Consider the following 14,357-nt stretch of genomic DNA (forward strand, 5'->3'; position numbering starts at 1 on the left):
TCCCAGATGACTCAGGTCTGGCAGCACAACCTTTGCCTCTGCAGCCTTCTTCTACCCCTGGAAGAGCACATGTGATGCATATGTGTCTTCTGAAGTGGGTCTCAAAGTCCTGACCCTCAGACCCAGATGTCATGGGCACAACAACTTTGGGTTCACCATAGACATGCAGCTACTGCAACACCAGGTCCTCCCCTCTTCACAGAGGCTCCTAGCAGCTCCCATTTCCCCATGTCTTCACACTCTGCATGCCCAGGTGACACTCATCACCCACAGCAAGCCCCCGACCCTTAGCCCCACCACCACCCCCACCCCACCCCGGGACAAGCTCAGGTCTGAGTACAGAATGACTACACAGCTCCAGGGTCCCTCGCTGGCTGATTCAGAGAAGCTGACATCTCTGAAAGGAAGGTTCTACTGCAGACAGCAGAACAGTAAACACATAGCTCCCAAAGAGGAAACAAATCACAGAGATGATTCTAGAACAAGGAAGGGACATAACAAACACCTGCATGAAAGCAGGTCACAACACCTGAAAAAACATGTGTGGATTTAAAGCTCTGAAAGAAAACAACAGTCAAACTGTATAACTTAGAAAACAAGCAAAAATCTGTAAAAGAAGCACTCAAGAAAACAAAGAGAACAGCATAAGCTTCAGGAAAAATAAAATAATATGCAGTAAAATGATAACAAACAAAAGAATAACTATATTAGCTGAGAGAGTTTAATTGCTCAACAGTTAATAAAAAATGACAAATGTGATGGCTCTGACTGGAAGGATGAGGGAAGCAATGAAACACAGGAGATGATACAAAGATGGACATGAGCTGGACACCAGCAGTCATCTTAGCACGGGAAAAACTATGGCTTTGGACTGAATGTCTCAAACCTATAATGCCAACAGAGGCCACTGTTTCTCAGCTGAGGGAAATGGTTAGCTTTCTTATTTTATTCTCCAAAATAAAAATAACATAATAAAGAAGAAAAGTTCTTGGGTCAAGTCCAAATTCAACTAAAAATCCTGTTGCAACTAAAAACATTTTAACAGATAGACATATACAAATAATAAAAATTAACTTTCCTATAAAAATCCCAATTCTAATAACCAGATAACATTAAGTTGAAAGAAAGTTCAAAAGAGAAAACTTACCTACAAGATAATATTAGAACATCTAACTGCAGAATAATTATAAATGAATAGTGAAAAGAAGAATCTTCCCATATTTGAAACTTAATGTTTTTTAAAATATCAGTTGTTTACAATTTATATTATCAGTATAATCCACTTTTTAAAAAATCCCAACCTGATGGAATTTTTTTAACTTGAAAATTATTATAAAGTTCACCTGGAAAGTTAGCAGTTAAAAACAGATGAAATATTATTAAAAGTAATGAGGCTCATGTCCAATTTTTAATATAAACTATAAGAACTGAAAAAAACTGGGACAAAAACAGCAGTATGAATCATTGGGAGTAAAATGGTTTTCAATAGAATTTTCAATATTTACAAGTAAAAAACTGTATCTCAATAACAGATCACAGGTCAGTACAGGAAGTAAACACTAAACGGGAAATGGACCAGCTGCACCAGTCAGTCATCATACATAAAATAACATCACGAGGACTGCATCTATAGGACTGGCCCAAACACCAAGGGCAGAAACACGCAGAGACTCCAGCGAGAGTGCTCAGTCCCTTTTGCACATCCGGGGATGCAGTATGTGAAATGGGTGGCATACAGGGCAGCAGTGAGTAGTCACTCCAGGCCATTCTGGCATGTTACATCCCACCTCTTTTTAAATACTCCTTTCTTTTGACCAAGACTTCTCTGTGGACCAAAACTGCAATCAGACCACAGGAAGAGGCAAAGAGGACTTACGTTGGGATACCCTGTTTGCCACCACCAATATTAGTGACAACTCTGGAAAAATAAATGGCTCAAGAAAAGGACACCTACAACTCTAAGCCCTGAGTTCCAGCCTTACACAGATGTTTCTGATCAGGGGCGAGCATCTGGCAACCCTAAGTGTGTGCATTCCCTAGGCGATGTCCAGGACATGGTTCAGGACATGGTCTTGGAAATGGTCTGCATCCCTGATAGGAAGCCTCTTTCCTCTGGCATCAGGAAAGATTGCGATGAGGTTAGGTCAGAAAGCAATAGAGGAAGAAGGAAAAGAAAAGCGAGGCTCCAAGCAAAAAAGGCCTACCAGGAAGCAAGGGCAGATAGGAAGACTCCAAGGATCAGCCTTCAGGCACCTGGTGTCACATGATGCTACTTACTCCTGGACAGGGGGTAAAGCTGGGGGTGTCGGTGAGAATGCCAGCACAGAGCAAGCCCATGAACTGGAGGCAGGGTTGCCCCTGACTAGAAGGACACAGCAGGGAGGCAGCACTAGTGGAGGAAGTCCATCAGAGACCACTTCTGCATGGGAGCTCCCATCTGCATACTCACTCTAGGTTTGCCTATTTCCCAGTTCTGTCATGGGAAAAATAAAATCCTGTAACCAGCATTACAATAAAGCAAAGATCTCGAAGTAAATATATACTTTAAGTTTCCCTGATCTCAGGGTAGGGGAAGGGACAGTTTCCGCTTAGTCAGGGGCCTCTGCCTCTGCCACTAAGTAGGTGAGCCTTGATTCCCTCCGCAGAACTGGGTGGGGGTGGCTACTGTGTGAGCACCAGCACCCACAGAACCAAGAACTCCCATGTGCCACACTGCCCTTCATCTCACTCTAAGGAGGTGGAATGTTCTCAAAGATGTGCAAATGGAAAATTAAGTTCTTTAACAGTTGCCACTTCCCCTGGGGGGCCTTATGGCAGCCAAGTGCTGTTCTGGCCTGTCAGGAGTCTGGGGGGCTCAGCAAGACTCCAGCCTCCTCCATCACAGCAGACTCCCCACTCTATCTCCCACAGCAGAGCTGCTCCTGCAGCCCGGTGCTTTCTAGACAGTTCTCTTAACTGTAGGAAAGACCACAGACCCCATACCAAGCCCATGTCATGTCATCTCTGAACCCTATCTGGGGAGCCCCAGACTTTGGCTCTCTGGATTCTCTGATGGCCTTCTAGAAGGTTCACACTGTGGTGTGCTAGTCTCTGCTCCACTACCTGACTGCTTGGGCCTGCTCTAGCTGGGAGTTTCAGGGCTGGCTGGAGCAAATGGGGTGACCGTAGGCTCATCCATCCCACCCAAACATGAGTTTTTACTTCCAGAACTGCAGTCCAGGTAGGAACTCAGGCCCCCAGCTGCCTGGAGGAAGATTCGTACACCAGCATAGCCTACATACAGGATGAGACAGAGCTTACAAGCCTTGCTTATAGTCAGTTCCAAAGACCCTTCCCTCGGGGTTTCTGTGAAAATTAGATCCAGATCCACACAATTACAAAGTTGGTCCCAGACCAATAAGGATTTGGATGTCTTCTAAGAAGCAGCTATTCTAACAGTTAGTTTGAAAAAACAAGCCTGCATGGAGAGAAAAAACTGCCTGGCTCCCTGCTCCCACGCTCATCCCAACTGCACATGTGAAAGGTCATCGTGAGATGACCCTCTTGGTCCCCAGACCGTCCCTGCTGCCCTCTGACCTGCAGTCTCGTGCTTCAGGTCCTTTGCACAGCCCAGCTCAGCCTCCAGAGCATTTGTAGCGCTCATGTCGCACCTCCAGACCCTGTACCCATGCCCCCTGCTCACAACCTACCCTAAAGGACCTAAACAAAACTACAGGCTGCACCCCGCACTGCACCATGTGTACTTCCTCCCAGTCATCGCACTGCCCCGCACAATGTACGCTGTCTGTCTTTCCTCACCAAGTGTATTTGTTGTGCCCCTACAGGATGCGGCTACAGGAAGTGAACCGAGATGTGTTCTCTCACAGTGCTCCACAACTAATGCCTCCAGGGGAACATGCTCCAGACTCCCTCACCAGCTTCTTCCCCAGGGAAAGCTCTAACCCAATGTAAGCCACAGGCTGTAAGAGGTGGACAGCTCTGGGTGGACACTTCTGAGGCCTTAGTCGGCTCAGTTGGCTTAGTCAGTCTTCATGGTGGCCACTAGTGGCTACCAGCAAGATCCCTGAGAGGTCAGGCACTGAGTTCTGAGCTTGCCATACCCCTTGGGCAGTTCCCAGGAGCCAACACTGGGAAGGAACTCTGGGGGATTCCTGTTGGGAAGAAGAGTCAGTACCTGGCAGGTAACGTGAAGTGCACTATTGGCTCAATGAGAAGTGCTGCTATGACCACTTCCAGGTGGCAAATGAGTAAAGAAATTAGGTTTCTACTGCAGGAAAAGGACATCTGGAAGCTTTCTAGACATGAAAACATCCTCAGGACGACTTTGAAAGGAATCCTTTCAAGGTAACATTGCCAGCCTGGAGTCATACCCACAAAGAGGGGACACCAGGCAGGAGGCTGGCTCACCTCTGCAGGCACAGAGCCCAGGTGAGGGCTGGAGAACAGCTGGCCTCGGGTCCCTGATGGACAGGCAGATCAGGTTAACTGTGGCAAAGGGCCAGAGAAGCCTGAGTTATGCCGCAGCAGAAGGGGCACTTTGCACATGTCCTTGGTGCACTACTGCTGGGAACAAGTCCCTCACATGAGAAAAACCCACATCAGAGGAGGGCCATAAAGACTCTCCAGAGGAGGCTGCAGAGAGAGCCACAGACTGCCCAGCACAGCCCTGGGAAGGGTCCCCGCTGTATAGCACCTCGGAAAGAGTGGTAAGAATGATGACTACAGTGTGTATGGTGCTGGGATTAAATTTAGATCCTCACACATGCCAGGCAAGTGCTCTACCACAGAGCTTCATCCCCAACCCCCACAGGTCAAATGCTACCAATGTAAGGAAGCAAAAAAAATAACAGTCACAAATCAGCGATTTGAAAGGTCAAGATAGTTTTCCAGAGCAAGAATTCTATGCAGAGTCATTAGACTTGACACTGAGTTTGGAACTTAAGAAACTGAGAACACTTAGAGCTCCAGGCTCCCATAAACCCTGCCCACAGTCCTAACCTGATGGGTGTCTGGACAGTGAAGGGCAGACACTCCAGGATGCCCACAGGCTCTTGATGTGGCGCTAACGAGCACGTTCCTCAGAAGTCCAGCCAAGGAGCCCCACGACGCAAGAACTCAAGCAGGCAAATAGCAGGGCCAGCCTAAAGGCCTGTCAAGATGACTGAGGACCCCAGACACAAGAAATCACAGCAAACGTCCACTTGTACCTGTGACAGAAGCAGAGGGACTGGATTGGTTCTCCTGCCTCAAACAATGAGATATGATGAAAGACAGGAACAAAGTTTCATACATGGGACAACTGACAGTGCAGTATGATATCTTGAGGGGAGGGAAACAATGTGGTGCTTTGTCCCACCACCCCTCCTGGGAAGAGTCAGCAGCCTTGGAGAGGATGGGTTCCAGGCAAAGCCCACAGAATCCTGAGCTGGGGAGATGGCAGGAGACAGCTAGACTCTGGGAAGGCAAAGACCAGAGAGGAGGGAACCACACAGAAAACAGCTCCAGAACCCCATGGGGGTCCTGTGAGTCACACCTGACACTGACTTGTGTTGTGCAGTGGCCAAGTTGCCCTGTTAAGAAGAGAAGAGGGGAAGTTAACCAGGCAGCCCTATAGCCCCAACCCCAGAAATGTGAGTATACCACACAGAGTCAGAGCTGCCTGCAATTAGGACCCTGGGACAAGCACAGGCCACCACAGGGCCTGCAGCCCAGCCCACCCCCGCCCCCCAGCAAGCTGAAAACTCAGGATCCAGATCCAAACTCAAGTTTATTTTACAAATGTAGAGAATCCAACAACCTGACATGTAGTGTTTCTCATCCATTCAAACACCACTGGGCTTGCATAGCAGCACAAAAAACTCGTATTAAGAAAAGCCTATGTTCATAGTACTATCAATCCAGAAGGATCACAGCAAATCTAATTGTTAAACTGCATAAAACACCACCAAGCTCAATGAGCCTAAACAATAACACAGAAGGCTCAACTAACACTAACAAGCACAGTAGATATTCAGACAATAACTTTAGAACACCATTGTAAGATATAATAATTATCACAAATTATCACAAATTGACTCTCACTGATTTAACATTTGATAATTCCATTAACCTTTGTGTTGTAACAAACAATATAAATTCGATTGTGCCTGCCAGCAGACTGGGCAGGGTGGTGGGCAGGAAACTGGGGTCACTGGCGGAGGGAAGGAAACACTCGTGGTGGAACTGGTGTTGAAATACCCAAAACAATTGTATTACGAGCAACTTGGTAAATCATGGGGTTATAATAAAAAATTATGTTCAAAGAAAATCCCATAAACAAGAAAAAGATTCAGAAATGACAAGGAAATATTCATACACAAGGTCTGATAACAGCTCTTATCAGCATATTGCATGTGCTAAAGAAGACACGAGGAAAGCAGAGGATCCTAAGGAGAGAAACAAAACGCACTTAAGCTAAAATGACCAATGTGGAAACCTTATAATCTAAGGGCAAATAATGGAAGGGACCAGCTTCACATCAGACACCATACAAGGCAAGTTAGGTGTGTGCACAGTCAGATCATCGTGCAGAGACTCTCTACAAGGAAACAGAGATCATCTTTCCCCAGAACAAATAAAAAAGTAGAAACATGCATGTGATTGGAGACCCAGAGGAGGAGAATAGCATGGGACACAAAAAACTTTCTTCCCTTTTTTAAAAAAAATTTATTGATTCATCATGAGATACAGTTACAAGCTTTCATGTTTGGGTTACAATCACACAATGATCAAACACCCATCCCTCCACCAGTGCACATTCCCCAACCACCAATATTCCCAGTATACCCCCACCTTTCCCACCCTCCCACTGCCTCCATGGCAGAAAATATTCCCCATACTCTCTCTCTCCTTTTGGGCATTATGGTTTGCAATGCAGATACTGAGAGGTTATCATATTTGGTCCTTTATGTACTTTCGGCACACAACTCCTATCCCGACTGATTCCTCCAACCATCATCTTCTTAGTGATCCCTTCTCTATTCCAGCTGCCTTCTCCCCACCCACTCATGAGGCAGGCTTCCAACTATGAAGCAATCTTCCTAACCCTTATATCTACTGTCCTTGGGTGTTGGTCTTGTGTTATATTATTTTATATTCCACAAATGAGTGGAGTCCTTCTGTATCTGTCCCTCTCTTTCTGACTCATTTCACATAGCATGATACTCTCCATGTCTATCCACTTATAAGCAAATTTCATGATTTCATCTCTCCTAACAATTGCATAGTAAAAAAAACCTTTTTTAAAAGATGATGATGAAGGGGCTGGAGCCACAGCACAGTGGGTAGGGCATTTGCCATGCATGCGGTAGATTCCCAGCATCCTATATGGTCCCCTGACCACCGCCAGGGGTAATTCCTGAGCGCAGAGCCAGGAGTAACCCCTGTGCATTGCCAGGTGTAACCCAAAAAGGAAAAAAAATAGATGATGATGAAAACTTTCCAAAAGTTTACTGTTATAAACCCACAGTTCCAAGAAGGTTAACAAAAACCATTCAGAGGATATCATGAAGGAAATTAAACTAAGGCACATCAGGACCAATGAAACCTTAAAAGCATCCAGCAAGGAAAGAAGCATTATGTTAACAGGACAAATGGACATGGTGACTTCTCAAAACCAGGCAAACCAGAAGTCAATGAATGATACCTCTAAGGGAAAAATGTCAACCTGAAATGCCACACATAGTAAAAATCACTTTCAAATACAAAAATAAGATGAAGAGACCAGAGAGATAGTACAGCAAGTAAGGTGCTTGCTTTGCACATGCAGACCCGGGTACAAGCCCCAGCATCATATAGGGTCCCCCGAGCACTGCACACTGTCCCTGAGCACCACCAGAATAACCCCTGAGCACAGAAACAGGAATAATCCCTGAGCACAGCTGGGTGTGGCCCAAAAATAGGAACAAACAAAACCAAACAAAGATATTTTCTAAAAAACAAAAACTCAAATATTTCAAAACCAACACCAAATGCTCAGATACAACATCACCAGCACTATAAGTAATATTCAAATAAGTTCATTATGTTAAGAAAAATGATATAAGAAGAAAACCTGTCCACAAAACAAAAGAAAAATGCTAAAAATTGAAAATTCCTGAATAAATATAACAGCTTCAGAACAACTGGGGGGTGGTAAGGAGCCACACACAGCTTGCTCTGGGCTTACTCCTCACTGTGTGCTCAGGGATCACTCCTGGAAAGCTAGAGAGACCTAAGGGCATGCCAGGAATCAACCCAGGATCAACTTCATGCAAGGCGAGCACCTTAACTGCTGATACTATTGCTCCAGCCCCCCATCACAAGTTTTAATACACTTTAAGAGATAATCCTAAGCAAAACTTATCAGCAGTGGTGTGTGAAATTTGCACAATGCAGAAGTAAAGTGCTACTACAATAATACCATCATGGAAAGAGGGTGAGAGAGTGGTGGTACTGGTATGTTGTACTGTAAGGAACAGCAAAAGCATCAAAAGATAGACTGCCATGAGGTAGTGGATATGTGAAGAAATTTTGTAAATTAATATGATAAACTGAAACACTACTATAACCATATTATCTAAAATATTTTTTTAAGTTTTTTATGTTAAGGCTATATATAATAAACCCCAAAGCAACCTCTGAAAATACATACAGCTAATAAGGAAGCAGAGGTAATAAAGTTCGTTAAGGCAAAAAAGGAAGAAAAGCAAATCAAATAACAAACAAATAGAAAAATTATATATTCTAACTCAATTATATCAATAATAAGGTAAAAATATTTTTGTTAGTTTTTTTGGCCACATCCAGTGATGTTCAGGGATTACTCCCGGCTCTGTACTCAGGAATTACTCCTGGCAGTGTCCAGGGGACCATATAGGATGCCAGGAATGAAACCCAGGCTTGCCACATGCAAGGCAAGCACTCTGTCACACCGTACTATCTTTCCAGCCCCAATATATTTTAGTGTTAAAATATAAACAGCCTAAATTTCCTAATTAAAATGTAGGTAATTTAAGACACTAGGATGTCAATAACAAAAATAACACTGAGTTATTTATAAGAAATCAACTTTAAATATTAACACACAGGGGTCAGAGTAATAGAATAACAGGTAGGGTGCTATTTGTAAACATGCAACCTTTAAAAGATAAACATTGAAAAAAGGATACAACGTGTTAAACCAAATCTAAAAACACTGAAATGGCTTCATTAATATCAGGAAAAGAATAGGTTCCAGAGCTAAGATTTATTATCATTAAAAGTTTTTAATTTTTAAAAAAAGTTTTACTGTAACTAAGAAATAAAACCAAAAGAAAAATTGTGAATTATCTCTTAAAGAGCTTACAATAGGTAATGCAAAAACTGATCGAACCCAAAGAAAAACAAATCCACAAATACAGTAGGAATTTACATACATCTGAAAAACTATTTAAAAAAAAACCTAGACAGAAGATTAATAAAGGATTTCGAACCTCAAATACCATTATACAACATGAATTAATTGACATTTAAAGAACATTCCATACAACAAAATACATTTTAAATGATTATGCAATTTTGTCAAAGATCATATTCTCTGCAAATAAATCCCACAAGATTCATAGCAAATCTATCAAATGAGACTCTATGAGCCAGAAGAGAATGAAAGGATATAGTACAAAACTCAATGAAATGAGACATGTCATCAAGAACACTCTATCCAACTAGAGTGTCATTCAGATCTGAAGGAATGATACAGAGCTTCAGGGACAGACAACTTTGGGAATTCATATCCTTGAAGCCAGTTTTGCAAGAAGTATAACAAGGAGCATCTTTAAAAGACAAGATACTGAGGCCAGAGTGATAGTACAGCAAGGAGGGTGTTTGCCTTGCACGAGACCGACCTGGGTTCGATCCTCAGCATCCCATATGGTCCCCCAAGCACCACCAGTAGTAATTCCTGAGTGCAGAGCCAGGAGTAACCCCTGAGCATCACTGGATGTGACCGCCCCCCCCCCCCCCCGCGCCAAAAAAAAAAGCAAAAAAAAAGACAAGATACTTAGAAAACTCTGAAATTTTTACCAAAAAAAAGTTTCTACAAATAATTGACTTGTACAGTAAAGTGGCAGGCTACAAAATAAATGTGCAGAAATCTATGGCTTTTCTATATTAAAGTAATGAGTTAGAAGAGAGGGAAAATTTTAAAACAACCCCATTCACAATTGTGCCTCAGAAAAATCAAGTACTGGGAAATAAGCTTAACCAAAGAGGTGAAAGACTACATAAAACACTATTAAAAAAATAAAAGAGGACATATGGAAATGGAAACAGAGCCCCTGTTCATAGATTAGAAGGATTAATATTGTGCAAATGACAATCTTGCCCAAAGCATTATACCGACTGAATATAGCTCCTATAAAGTAACCATGACTTTTTTTAAAAAAGACATAGATCAAATACTGTTCAAAGTTATATGGAGTAATAAAATTTCCTGGATATCCAAAGCAATCCTAGGCAGAGTCTAAAGAAGACAGAGGCTTTTATTTCCTCAACTTCAAACTATTCTACAAAACTATAGTAATCAGAACAATGTGGTACTGAAATAAGGACAGACTCTCAGACCAATGCAATAGAATTGAGAGTCCAGAGACAGAGCCTCAGGTATATGGGTAGTTAATCTTCGATAAAAGGATAAAAAATACAAAGTAGAGCAAGAAAGGCTTTTTCAACAAATGGTGTCGAGAAAACTTTTACATGCAAAAAAAAAAAAAAAAGAATTTAGACCTTTTTCCAAAACCATGCACAAAAAATCAAATCAAAATGGACTAAGGACTTCAATTTTAGACCCAGACTAATAATTATACTGAAGAAAACATAGATAGAACACTTAGTGACATTGAATCTAGAGGCATCTTCAATGATTTCATGCCATTAGTCAAGCTAAGACAAAGATAAACAAATGGAACTACATAAAACTGAGATGCTTCTACATCACAAAAGAAACAATGACCAAAATAAAAGACACTCCACAGACTAGGAGAGAGTATTTGTTCACCACTCATCTGATTAAAAGTTAATATTAAAGATAGATGGAAAAAATAATTCGCATCACTTATCATCATGGAAATGCAACTCAAAACAACAATGAGATACCATCTCACACCAGTGAAATAAGCACACATCACAAGAGCATAAATAATCAATGTTGCCATGAATATAGGAGGAAATGGACCACCATTCATTGCTAGTGGGAATGTCAACTGGTCCAGTCTTTTTGGAAAACAATATGGACTTCCTAAAAAACTAGAAATTAACCTCCCATATAGCAATTCCACTTCTTGGAATCTATCCAAAGGGCCCAAAAACTCTATTCAGAGAAGACATGTGCACTCCTATGTTTATGGCAGTACAATTCACAATAGCCAAATTCTAAAATAATCCAGTGTCCAAAAACAGATGAATGGATAAAGGAACTTGGTATATATATAAAATGGAATAATAGTACTCATCTTAAAGTATTTTAAGAAATCATGAAATCTGCTGCTACATGGATGGATCTGGAAGTCGCATGATGAAGTTAGCCAGAAGAAGAGGGACTCAGAATGATCTCTCTCAGATGTGGGACATAAACATAGTTGTGGAATAACAAAAGCCCATAAGCAATAGAAACTGAAGCTTGAGGTGGAGAGAGGGGGTAAACAAAACACTGGAATACTGGTGTAGGGAAGCAGACACTCTGTGGAGGTGTGGCAGAGGAATGATTTACACAAGAAACCTACCATTAACCGTACTGTAAGCTACAATACCTAAAATAAAATATTTTTAAATAATAATGAAATAATAACAATGAAAGACAAAGACATACTTCCAAGAGCTTGGCACTGAGTATAGCATTCATTCATGGACCTTATAATTGTCCTCATAAAATTAAGAAACGTTTGGTAACCCTAGCTTTCTAAGAAATTTTACACGTCTTCAATAATAAATTCACATTTTATTTAGGGGCTGGAGAGATAGCACAGCGGGTAGGGTGTTCCCCTTGCACGTGGCTGACCTGGCTTCTATTCCTCCGCCCCTCTCGAAGAGCCCGGCAAGCTACCAAGAGTATCTCGCCCACACAGCAGAGCCTGGCAAACTACCCATGGAAAATTCTATATGCCAAATAAAAGCAACAATGAGTCTCACAATGAAGATGTTACTGGTACCCACTCAAGCAAATCGATGAGCAACGGGATGACAATGACAATGACATTTTATTTAAATTGAATGCTCTATGTCTGATCAAAGGTATTTTTTAACATCTATAAGAATTTTTATTATAATATTATAATACTTTTATAATATTCTACTTTTATTATAATGTTCTACTTCATTGCTATGCTCTTTCTATTAATTCAGATGCCTAAGTATTATCTGTAACATATTCTATTATTTTCCCCTCAAAATTTCCTAAATTCCTTTCATTATTACTAAATTTGTAAAATTTATCTGTCACTGTCATACCCTTGCTCATCGATTTGCTCGAGCGGGCACCAGTAATGTCTCCATTGTGAGACTTATTGCTACTGTTTTTGGCATATCAAATACGCCACGGGTAGCTTGCTGGGCTCTGTGACAAGGACAGAGGAATCAAACCCAGGGTAGGCCATGTGCAAGGCAAATGCCCTGTAGGAAAACATGGGGTTTGTCCTTTCAGCCTTGCCATAGGGAACTTAGTTTACCTTAAAGCAATGTCCTTTCTGTATGGACACAGGAAGACAGTTAATATTATGCTTTATAATTTGGGAGCTGATTGACTCCAATAATATTTACTCCCAGGCATCTGCTTTCTCAACTCAGTTGCCCTTAGTTCTTAGCACCCCAAAAGCAGGGTCCCAACAGATGGAATGGACCCAGGGCAAGCTGTGAGCTACCCTGGCATCAATATAGGCCATGCCAAAGAGCCACAATGCTCAACTATAAGTTGAGAGCATGATCATAGACAAATGTTGTCATGATCCAAAAATAACAATGAGACTAGGACCCTGCTGGGGTTAGGAAGACTAACCTGGCCTGAGGACTGTGGTCTGGAATATATAGTGAATGTCCTCAGGAAGAACCAAACTTTAAGTCTGATATATCTCTTACTGTGCTCATACAGAATGACATTGCTAGAAATATTAGAAGTAGATTTACTACAACTAATTAAGTGGATTACTAGCTGAGGAAGGAAGAAAGCGACACACTCTTGTTTGGATCCCACCCTTGAGTGGATCTCCTAGTAATCTGGAGTAATCTCCTTAGATGAGATTTTGTTAATCTCCTAGAGAAGTGGTCTTACCCCTGCTTATTGATTTGTTAATGTTCAACACACCTTTGTGTTACCACCCTATGTGATTGCTATATAAACTAAGATTGTGGGGGAGACAGAAGAAGACGGGAGACAGAAGAAGAAGACAGGGGAGACAGAAGAAGGAGACAACACAGACAGAAGAATATAGAAGCAGAGACAGAGAGGTCGGAAGAGACCAGAGGAGAGACTACAGAGACAGAGACAGAGACAGAGAGACAGACAGAAGAGAGCAGAGCAGCACACACAGAAGCAGAGTACAAGGAGGAGCCGTCCCAATACGGTCCATACACAGAAGTTTATTAGCACAGAATCATTCATAATATTAATTGTTTAATTTATATACCTATAAAAAATAAAGATATAGTTTTGTCAACTTACTGACTTACAATTTTGTTTCCACAAAACTTCAGGAGTTTCATTCTAGTCACATATATGTGTAGGTGTCACACCCCCCACCATAAATTTTTTACTCTCTCTCATCCTTGTATCACTGCCATCCTGTTGTTCATCAATTTGCTCGAGCGGGCACCAATAACATCTCCATTCATCCCAGCCCTGAGATTTTAGCAGCCTCTCCTTACTCATCCTTCCAAATGGTGCTGTATAGGAGGCTCTTTCAGGGTCAGGGGAATGAGACCAGCTATTGTTACTGTATTTGGCATATTGAATACACCATGGGGAGCTTGTCAGGCTCTGCCATGTGGGCAGGATACTCTCAGTAGCTTGCCAGACTCTCCGGGACGGACAGAGAATGTATATAAGAGAATATAAGCAACTATCTCTCATATTGGAGTTAAAAAGAAACAGAGAGGAACAACAAGAGGTCTGTCAGCGGAACTGGAGATTTTGTCAATAGAGACTGGAATGACATATATACATGAAAAGTATAATTAACAATATTGTAAATTCCAGTACTTCAATTAAAACTTGAAAGAAAGAGAGAAAGAGAGAAAGAAAGAGAGAAAGAAAGAAAGAAAGAAAGAAAGAAAGAAAGAAAGAAAGAAAGAAAGAAAGAAAGAAAGAGAAA

The 14,357-nt window shown here is 41.8% G+C and overlaps 1 protein-coding gene across 39 annotated transcripts in view; it reads right to left on the reverse strand.

Moving 5' to 3' along the window:
- PCBP3 (poly(rC) binding protein 3) overlaps nt 1-14,357 on the reverse strand; it is a 208,789-nt gene that overhangs the window by 100,046 nt on the left and 94,386 nt on the right. The window lies entirely within an intron of this gene.

This window comes from Sorex araneus, chromosome 2 (genome assembly GCF_027595985.1).
Source record: "Sorex araneus isolate mSorAra2 chromosome 2, mSorAra2.pri, whole genome shotgun sequence".
NCBI classification, from domain to species: domain Eukaryota; kingdom Metazoa; phylum Chordata; class Mammalia; order Eulipotyphla; family Soricidae; genus Sorex; species Sorex araneus.